Raw genomic sequence first — 8616 nt, 5'->3', positions numbered from 1 at the left:
TAATTAATGTCCGAAATTGGACTGTACTGACTGGTAATGTCTCGTAACCTTGTTCAGGTGACGGTATAGGGTTAGGGGACGTTACATTGAGGTTAGACTAGATCTAACTTTTGAGGAGGAGCCGGTTCAAATCCTAGATCACGACATTGAGGTTCTGCGTAGGAAATCTATCTCTTTAGTGAAGGTGCTATGGCGGAATTATAGTACTGAAGAGGCCACTTGGGAGTCGGAAGATTCGATACGACAGTACTATCCTCACCTTTTCTAATCAGGTAAATTTTAAGGACGAAATTTTCTTTTAGGGGGTAGAGTTGTAATGCCCCAAATTTTATAAAATTGTTTCTATAATTATTTGACACAACAGTGTATCTATTTCAGTGGTTAAGTGTTTTGGGTGTGTGTGTGAGGTCCCAAGTTGAAGCCTTAGCTTAGGTAGAATTTTGGTTTTTATTTGAATAAAGCCTTACCTTTGATTAATAGGCTTATAAGTATTTGTTTATTAAATTATGCAAGAATAGGCCTACTGGTCTGGTGGATAAGTGGAGTATTGGTGTGGCGGAGGTCTTAGGTTCGAGACTGAACAGATGCAGTATTTTTGTTGCTAATGTCATGGGAGTGTTTGTGTTGGCTTGGGATATTGAGTATCTGCAATAATTAAGGTTTAGTGGGAGCAAAATAAGGGATTTGGGAGTTACCCAAATCATTCCATTCTCTCTCTGCAGAATTTTCTCTGTAATTTTCCCTTTCTCCATAATATTTTTTCTTCTTTCTTTCTTTCCTTCTAGTCGAAAATCCCCTGGTTACTGCCAATTCTACTTTTTTTAACATTAGTTTTTGGTCTTTTTTCTTCATCGTTAATTATCTCTGTGGTTGGTGAGAATTCGGTAAATCGAAATTCTGTGGACTACTAAAAACGACACTCTAATCAGCGAGGAACTGTCATTGTTCGATAGAGGTAAGGTTATCGTTAACTTTCGGGATTTGTCTGTCTTTAGCAACTCGGTTTAAGTGACTAACTAAGCGATTTACTGTTCAATAATAGGTTTGGGAGTGCTCGTGGTTGCGTTAGCTTCGAAACGATACAAAGTGTTACTCCGAACGCACTGAAAATAAGATTCGGCGAAAGCTAAAAAGCTTACTGTTGACGCCACACCGTCGTGTGCGACAGCAACCGGACATATGGTTGACGAATCAGGCCATGCGCACATGATACGAAAGTGACGGACACGACTATGTTAAGGCTGGTAGGCTGTGTGCGAGATACGACCTCGGTCAATTGGGTCGTGTGAGCCACACGGGTGTGTGGGCCCACACAGGTGAACCACACGGGCGTGTGAAAATTTGGGCCAGGCCGTGTGATCCACATGGCCAAGTCTAATTTGGGCCGTGTAGGCCACACGGGCTTTTGGGCCCACACGGGCAGACCACATAGGCATATGAGCCCATTTTTCTTAAATATACTGTAAGGTTGCACGGGTCGCCCAAGACTACTGTGACCTTTCGTAGGGTTGGTAAGCATTATTTAGACTTTTATTCTGTGATATGATACTGTGATACATGTATATGTTTATGTTCTGATCTGATTATGAGTATATGATTGTTAATCTGCACTATAGCATACTATTCTTATATGATACATTTCATTGGGGTGGGTCTGATGAAGTGAAAGAATAACTGAGAGGCTTCATAAGCCCATTATCTGGCAGCTAAGTTGTGTATTTATGATATGCATCGTATTACGGCACTTTATGGTGTGTAGGGTTAGATGGGTTAATTTTATCCCCATATTTGGTGTGTAGGGATGGGTGGGTCGATTTTATCCCCACGTGGTGTGTTAGGTTGGATGGAGTTGGTGGACATGTTTCTGTTTTTATTATCTGATGTACATGTTATATCTGAGATGGGCTGAAGCTCTAAGACTGTATCTGATTCTGTTTCTAAGCGGACCAAGGGCCCCACCAATTCTGTAAAGGGATTAGGCTGAATTATGATTGTATTATACTATTTGATTATGCATGCTGAACTGTGGAGATGTACACACTGAGTTTGTGAAAACTCACAATTTATTTGTTTATTTGTTCAGGTAATCCCCAACAGTAGGCGGATTGATGTAGTGGAGGACTCGACGGTGACCAGGACCATATATGTTTTTTTTATGAACTTTCTACTATTGCTTATTCATTATTTCTGGAAATTTTGATGTAATTTTGGACTTGGACTTTTGGTTTTAATCTGGGTTTTTGAACTGTGATTTCGGAATATGACTAGCAATGCCAAAACATGTTTTTCAGCTTAACTAAGGTTTTCGTAAGTAATACGGTAACAAGAAGTATTTAGATTTTAAAGCTTCCGCGAGTTAAGAAATGTTTTCAAGCCAATTGATAAACTTATGGTTTCTTTCAAACTAAGTAGCAGATACTATTTGGAATGATTTCTATGTGTTGAAAGGTTTGCTAAAACACTCTAATGTGACATTGTCAGATTTGGCTATAATGTCTCGGTCGGGTTTGGGGTGTTATAGAAACTACTAGGGTACAACTCAATGGCGAACTCCATCTCGCGGTTTGGAGGTAGTCCGGGTAGCTCGTCAGGGAATACATCTAGGAAATCTTACGCAGTTTGCATTTCGCGAACCCCTTTCGTCGTATCCCATGAAACCATCACGAATGCGAGATAGGCTTCGCAGCCCTTACCTAGCTTTTTATCTGCTTTTAATGCTGAGACTATATTGGTCATTATACGAATTCCCATGTCAATCCATTTGTAGCTGCTCGAAGCTTTAAAGTGTTCTACCAATGATGAGCTTTGCCAGTGAGGAGGGATATAACACATCCCAACTTCTCCAAATTAGAATAGGCTATTTGCTCAAGGATTTTCTCAACACCCTCAAGCCAGTACTAAACTATAGTGGGACTAGCTCTACAACCACCACTAAATTCCTTACAACCCAAAGTTTGCAGATACTTCAGTAGCAAACCACGATTCACAGGTGCAACATTGGCTCCGACAACTTGTTGAAAAGCCCCAATCATAGCCTGAACTAGAGGCTCTATGCATTTTTCCCAAACTATTTGTCCTATGGGGTCGCTCTTGCAAAGCCGAAATCTAGTTACCTTTAGTGGGGTTAGCAGCTACATTCACACGATTTGCATTCACTTTACAAGGAGGCATTCTTTTCTAGTAAGACATTAAACACATAACTAGGTATCCAAACTACAAGACTCACTTGTGAACATAGTTTACACAAAATAGGCTTTTATGTGAACACTGTTCATAGATAACATAACTTACTTACAGAGTTAGCATATAGCAAAGGGATGATCCGAGGTATCGTCCTGTAGAAGATATACTTGAACCAAATGTTGGATCACCGATACACCAGTGGCGCAGCAAAAAATTATTATGGCGATCATCAACCACGTATTCAAGTACAAGGAACGAATCGAGTTGAAAAAATGTTGAAAATGTACCTTCTTTACAGAAAACTTTAAAAAGGATGTTCTTGATTCGATTCAATTCCAAGCCACAATGAAAACATCCTAGCCTCTACGTAGTCCACCTTATCAAAAAACGAACAACCACTTTCTCTTTAACTTTTCAGAAAGAATTAAAAACAGTTGCTAGTTCTTTATTTTATTAAGTTGGTAACCTTAACACACTAAGGGATTATCATCATTTTATCCTATTTGATATCACATATTAAAAAGGAAAATTAGGATTATTCCTTTATTAATAGAGAAGACAAATGGAAAGTTAGAAAAATATTTATATTATTTCCAAAAGAATATTAATTTCCATATCTTTTATATTTTGACCGAAATTAATTAATATATTTGTTTATATTAATAAATTCAGTAAAATATATACAATTAATATTTTGTATGAATCAAATTCATATATATTATTCTTTCTAAAAGAATATTAATTTCTATGTCTTTTATATTTTGACCGAAATTAATTAATATAAATATTTATATTAATAATTCAGTAAAAAAATATTTACAATTAATATTTTGTATGAATTAAATTGATACATTAATTATATTCTTTCCAAAAGAATAATAATTTTCATGTCCTTTATATTTTGACCGAAATTAATTAATCTAACTATTTATATTGATAAATTTAGTAAAAGATATACAATTAATATTTTTTATGAATCAAATTCATATATTAATTATATTTATGTTCTCTATTTGTGTACAACAAGTTTGTACATATAATGTGTTTAATATTTAACTATCAAATTAAATTAATTCACCAATTAATTTAATTCATGTGACAACTAAATATAATACAAAATGTATTTGGATTTTGTTCATTTCAACTATAGGGCGTGACCTTGTAGGCTATTGTAACGTTGGTAGTAATACTAGCACTACAACAAAATAGGTTTTTAGCGGTGTTTTTAGCGACTCTTAGACTAAAAACGCCACAAAAGTCATACATTAGTGGCGCTAGGAGAAAAACACCGCATAAGGTTAGAGTTATAGCAGCGTTTATATCATAAATACCGCAAAAAAGTACCGCAAAAAAATTAAGCAAAATGTCATTATTTTGCCCAAATTAAAACACAGAAGTCCCTAATACCCAAAATCCCTTACTTTTTTCCCAATTTTATTTTCGCTCTCTCTCGAAGGTACCTTATACCCTCTTTTTCCTTTCTTTTTAATATCACAAAAGAGTTATGATCTGGGTTGCTTAATTTTTTTTATTTGCTTTTGCTTCTTTAGTTTTTCAGATCCAACCTCCGAATCCGACTTGACACTAAATTAGACGAAGGAAAAAAAATAGTGATCTGTTTTATTTTTCATTTTACAGCAAAATCGAAAAATGGGGCAGATTCAATACTCCGAGAAATACTTCGATGATACTTATGAGAACAGGTAAAATTCAATTTCATCTGAGTTTTACTAGGTTTAATATTTTCTTCATTCTTTTCAAATTTTCAGAATGTTAAGTTTTGGTTCCTTATTAAATTTAAATTACTTTCATATTTGATTTTCTTTTGTGGTGGTGTACAGGAATGTTGTTCTCCACCCTGAAGTGGCCAAACTTCTCCCCAAGAATCACCTACTCTCTGATGTATTTTGTTTAGGGTTTTACACATGTCACTGTTTGTAACTTATTTTTGTATTTTTACAGAAATGTCCATCTTTTTAATGCAGTTTTGTTTAATTTAATAATTTCCTCAAGTTTTCATCTAAAATAGTTTGCTTTGTCGGTTGCCTATTTAGGAAATTAATTATTTATGGCCTTAATTTACGAGTTTTGATTTTGATCTTGATTGTTCATGATATATGAAATGTAAATAACTGTCTCGCAATAAAGCAACTCGTTTCCTTCAGTACTTGCTTGTTTTTTGTCCCAATTTTCCATCTTTTCGTAGTAGCTTGAGTTCGCAGAAGCTTGTTTCACGAATATGATTTTGTGTTGTAGGCAACTAATTGTTCCGATATTTTCCCAAATGCATAACTTGAGACTTCTTCCTTTTATGATTCTTGTCCTATAGGATGAGTTTCTTGGTTTTTTAAAGTATGAATGAAATAGAAAAGGCTCAAAGTTGTGTTGTAGGAGACTAGTTGTTCGTATGCACTTGTACCGTGTAAATGCTAAGCTGACTTCTTCCTCTTACTGCATATGTGTGTATGTTGAGATGTGTTTCTTACTTCTTTTTCATTCCTTTTAACTCCCTGTTCTAAATCTAGACTATCTATGGTTCTATGTGTAAGAGTTGCGTTGCTTTGTTCGTCTCGTTGTCATGACTTGGTACTCTTAAATATGTGTCTCTGCTTGCTCTATATGCATCTATCTTTTATTTCTCCTAAAACATTGACTGGAACTACAACCTACCAAGTTTATTTCACGCATGGAGGAAGAACTCTTTTATTCTTATCTTCTACTTGTGTATTCATGCAATCTTATTGGTTCTCCGTTTCTTACATGGAACTACAATCTGCCAAGCTTGTGGTCTGTTTTTCACTATGCATGAGTGTGAACTGTGAACTGTGAACTGTGAATACAGCTAATAAATATTTTAAACTATTAAATGTACCTGTAGAAGAATACATATAATTTTGAAATTTTAACTACCGGCTTGTTTAATGGTGTTTAATTTAATTTTCCTTTTTCCTGTTTAGACTAGAATAGTATCTTTTACTGACTTGATGGAGCAGATGGGCTAAAATATTCTTTTACTTGCTTTTATATCATTTAATACTTGATATAATATGTCATTGGCACAAAGTAGTGGACTTCATGTCTCTTCATACTCCCATGTGCCTGTAGTGGATGTATAAATTTGTTAGATGTGAAGAGGATTTGTTGAAATTGAGCTTCAAGATTAGTCGCAGCATCTCTCTCTTCGGTCTCTATCTCATGCAGGCAAGAAGTATTATGGAGAGATATTTGCAGGTGTTGTTGGGTGTCTAGTCAATGTGAATTTTACCTGTGAATTTTACCTTCATTTGAACTTTGTTAAAACTTGAAATGCTTCATCTTTAGCATTCATCTTCTTCTTCCAACAGATTGTCATCTTTAGCATCCATTTCTTCATCTTCATTTCTTGAAGCATCAGAGGGAGAAATGGACTGAGGAAGAGCATCAGAGGTTTCTTGAAGCTTTAAGGTTGTATGGTAGTGGCTGGCGCCAAATAGAAGGTAAGTGCACAATGAGTTGAACTGATTTACTAATCTTTGCCATGTTCACTATGGTTTGAACAGTTTAAGTTACTCTTATTTTCATGCAGAGCATGTAGGCACCAAATTTGCAGTTCAAATTCGAAGCCATGCTCAAAAGTTTTTCTCTAAGGTTCATTGTTTTGAGTTCATTACAAGATTTCCTTGATTAAGTAAATGTATTATATCTTTTATTACCAAGATTTACTTGATTAAGAAAATGCATTGTATGTTTTATTACCTTGCAATGTGTATAGTCATAGACAGGTTCTCCTAGTCAGTTTGTTTCTCATATGCATACTTTCTGATTGTGGTTCTAGGTTGTCCGAGAGTCAAATGGTGGCTTCGATGGTTCCATTAAACCAGTAGTGATACCGCCTCCTCGTCCTAAAAGAAAGCCAGTACATCCATATCCACGCAAATCTGGCTTTTTGGTCAAAGGAATATTCATTAGCAGAATATTCATTAGTAGTTTAATCAATTTAAATAATCAATGTTGATATTTAACATGGGAATGGATGTTCAAATCTTATATTTTACATGGTTATGATTTAAGTCATTATTTCATTTAAGTAACTTCATTATAATATCTTATGTTATTGATATCTTTTTATTTAATCCAATTTTTATTATTTATTTTAGTTTTGATTCTAATTTTTTTATTTTTATTTTAATATTTACGTTAACTTGAGTTCTAACTTTTGGATTTTAATTGTGTTATTAATTTATTATTTTAAATTCTAAATTTAAATTCATTAATTTTTATATTTAGTTTTAAAGTTAAAATTTTCTTAGAAATTTTAATTTAAATAATATTTTTTTTATTTATCCTTAAAAGTATATAGTTTAAAATTCAAATTTTAAAAATAAAACATAATATAATATTTATGATAGAAATAAATATTATTTTATTAAAATAATTTTTTTAAAGGTTATGTTCTTTAGTGGTGTTTGTGGGAAAAGCGTTGTTAAAGGTCATGTTCTATAGTGGCGTTTATGCGAAAAATGCCACTAAAGGTTTATTCTATAGCGGCGTTTTTGAAAAAGCGTCACTAAAGGTTATGTTTTATAGTGGCGTCTGTAGGAAGAGCGTAGCTAAATGTCATGTTTTATAGCGGTGTTTGTGGGAAAGCAATGTCATGTTTTATAGCGGCGTTTGTGGGAAAGCATCGCTAAAGGTCATGTTTTATAATGGCTTTTTTTCACAAACGCCGCAAAATTTAGCAGCGTTAGCTATAGCGGCACTTATCATAATGCTGTAGATAGTTTTAACGGCGCTTATAGGCAAAAAAAAAAAGAACACTACTAAAAACTTATTTTGCTATAGTGTAGAATGATTTTAACATTACAAACAATGAGTGGTATCTAGCAATGCATCATTGCCACCCAAGTTAAAAGAAGTCGTTATTCGACATAAACTTTCTATGAGAATTTTTTCATGTATTATATCATTTTATCCTTAATGTCTAGATTAGACGTAAGTCATGGAATAGTTACACTTATATAATCCAATCTCATATTTCTTAATTTTCTGAGCAGATTACAAGAAACAAATAAGTTGATATCTCATATCAACTTATTCGAGCATGACCATGCATTTCTAGTCTTAGTCTATCAAGAGGCCTAAGATATTGCTCCCATTCTGTAAGAGGGATAAATCCCGTCTTAATCAACCATATCCCACTATATGGATTGTGCTATATCCAACATCAGTCTTTATAGTACAACTTGTTACGGTTAACATTTTGGTTGTATCAAAATATACGACTCACGATGTTGGGACAATGATAATCTAAAATATGAGGATTATATACATAGTTATCACTATGAGTACCACTGTGACTAGTACATAATAATCCAAGAAACGTACTCATAGTGGGTCGGTCCAATATGTTGTTCACTAACACATACTCATGTATTGATTTTGACATCCCTATGT

At 34.1% G+C, this 8616-nt stretch overlaps 1 long non-coding RNA gene across 1 annotated transcript; it reads left to right on the top strand.

The window, feature by feature from the left end:
• The first annotated feature begins 4506 nt into the window (after nucleotides 1-4506).
• LOC107951059 (uncharacterized) lies at nucleotides 4507-7318 on the top strand. The gene is made up of 6 exons (XR_001698302.2): nucleotides 4507-4639; nucleotides 4734-4886; nucleotides 5025-6414; nucleotides 6528-6659; nucleotides 6749-6810; nucleotides 6998-7318. It is a non-coding gene; the product is annotated as an uncharacterized lncRNA (long non-coding RNA).
• The last annotated feature ends 1298 nt before the right edge of the window (nucleotides 7319-8616 follow it).

Source organism: Gossypium hirsutum, chromosome A02 (genome assembly GCF_007990345.1).
Source record: "Gossypium hirsutum isolate 1008001.06 chromosome A02, Gossypium_hirsutum_v2.1, whole genome shotgun sequence".
In the NCBI taxonomy this organism is placed as follows: Eukaryota; Viridiplantae; Streptophyta; class Magnoliopsida; order Malvales; family Malvaceae; genus Gossypium; species Gossypium hirsutum.
Note: the sequence above shows the minus strand (reverse complement) of the source record. Positions and strands in the feature narration are given on the sequence as shown.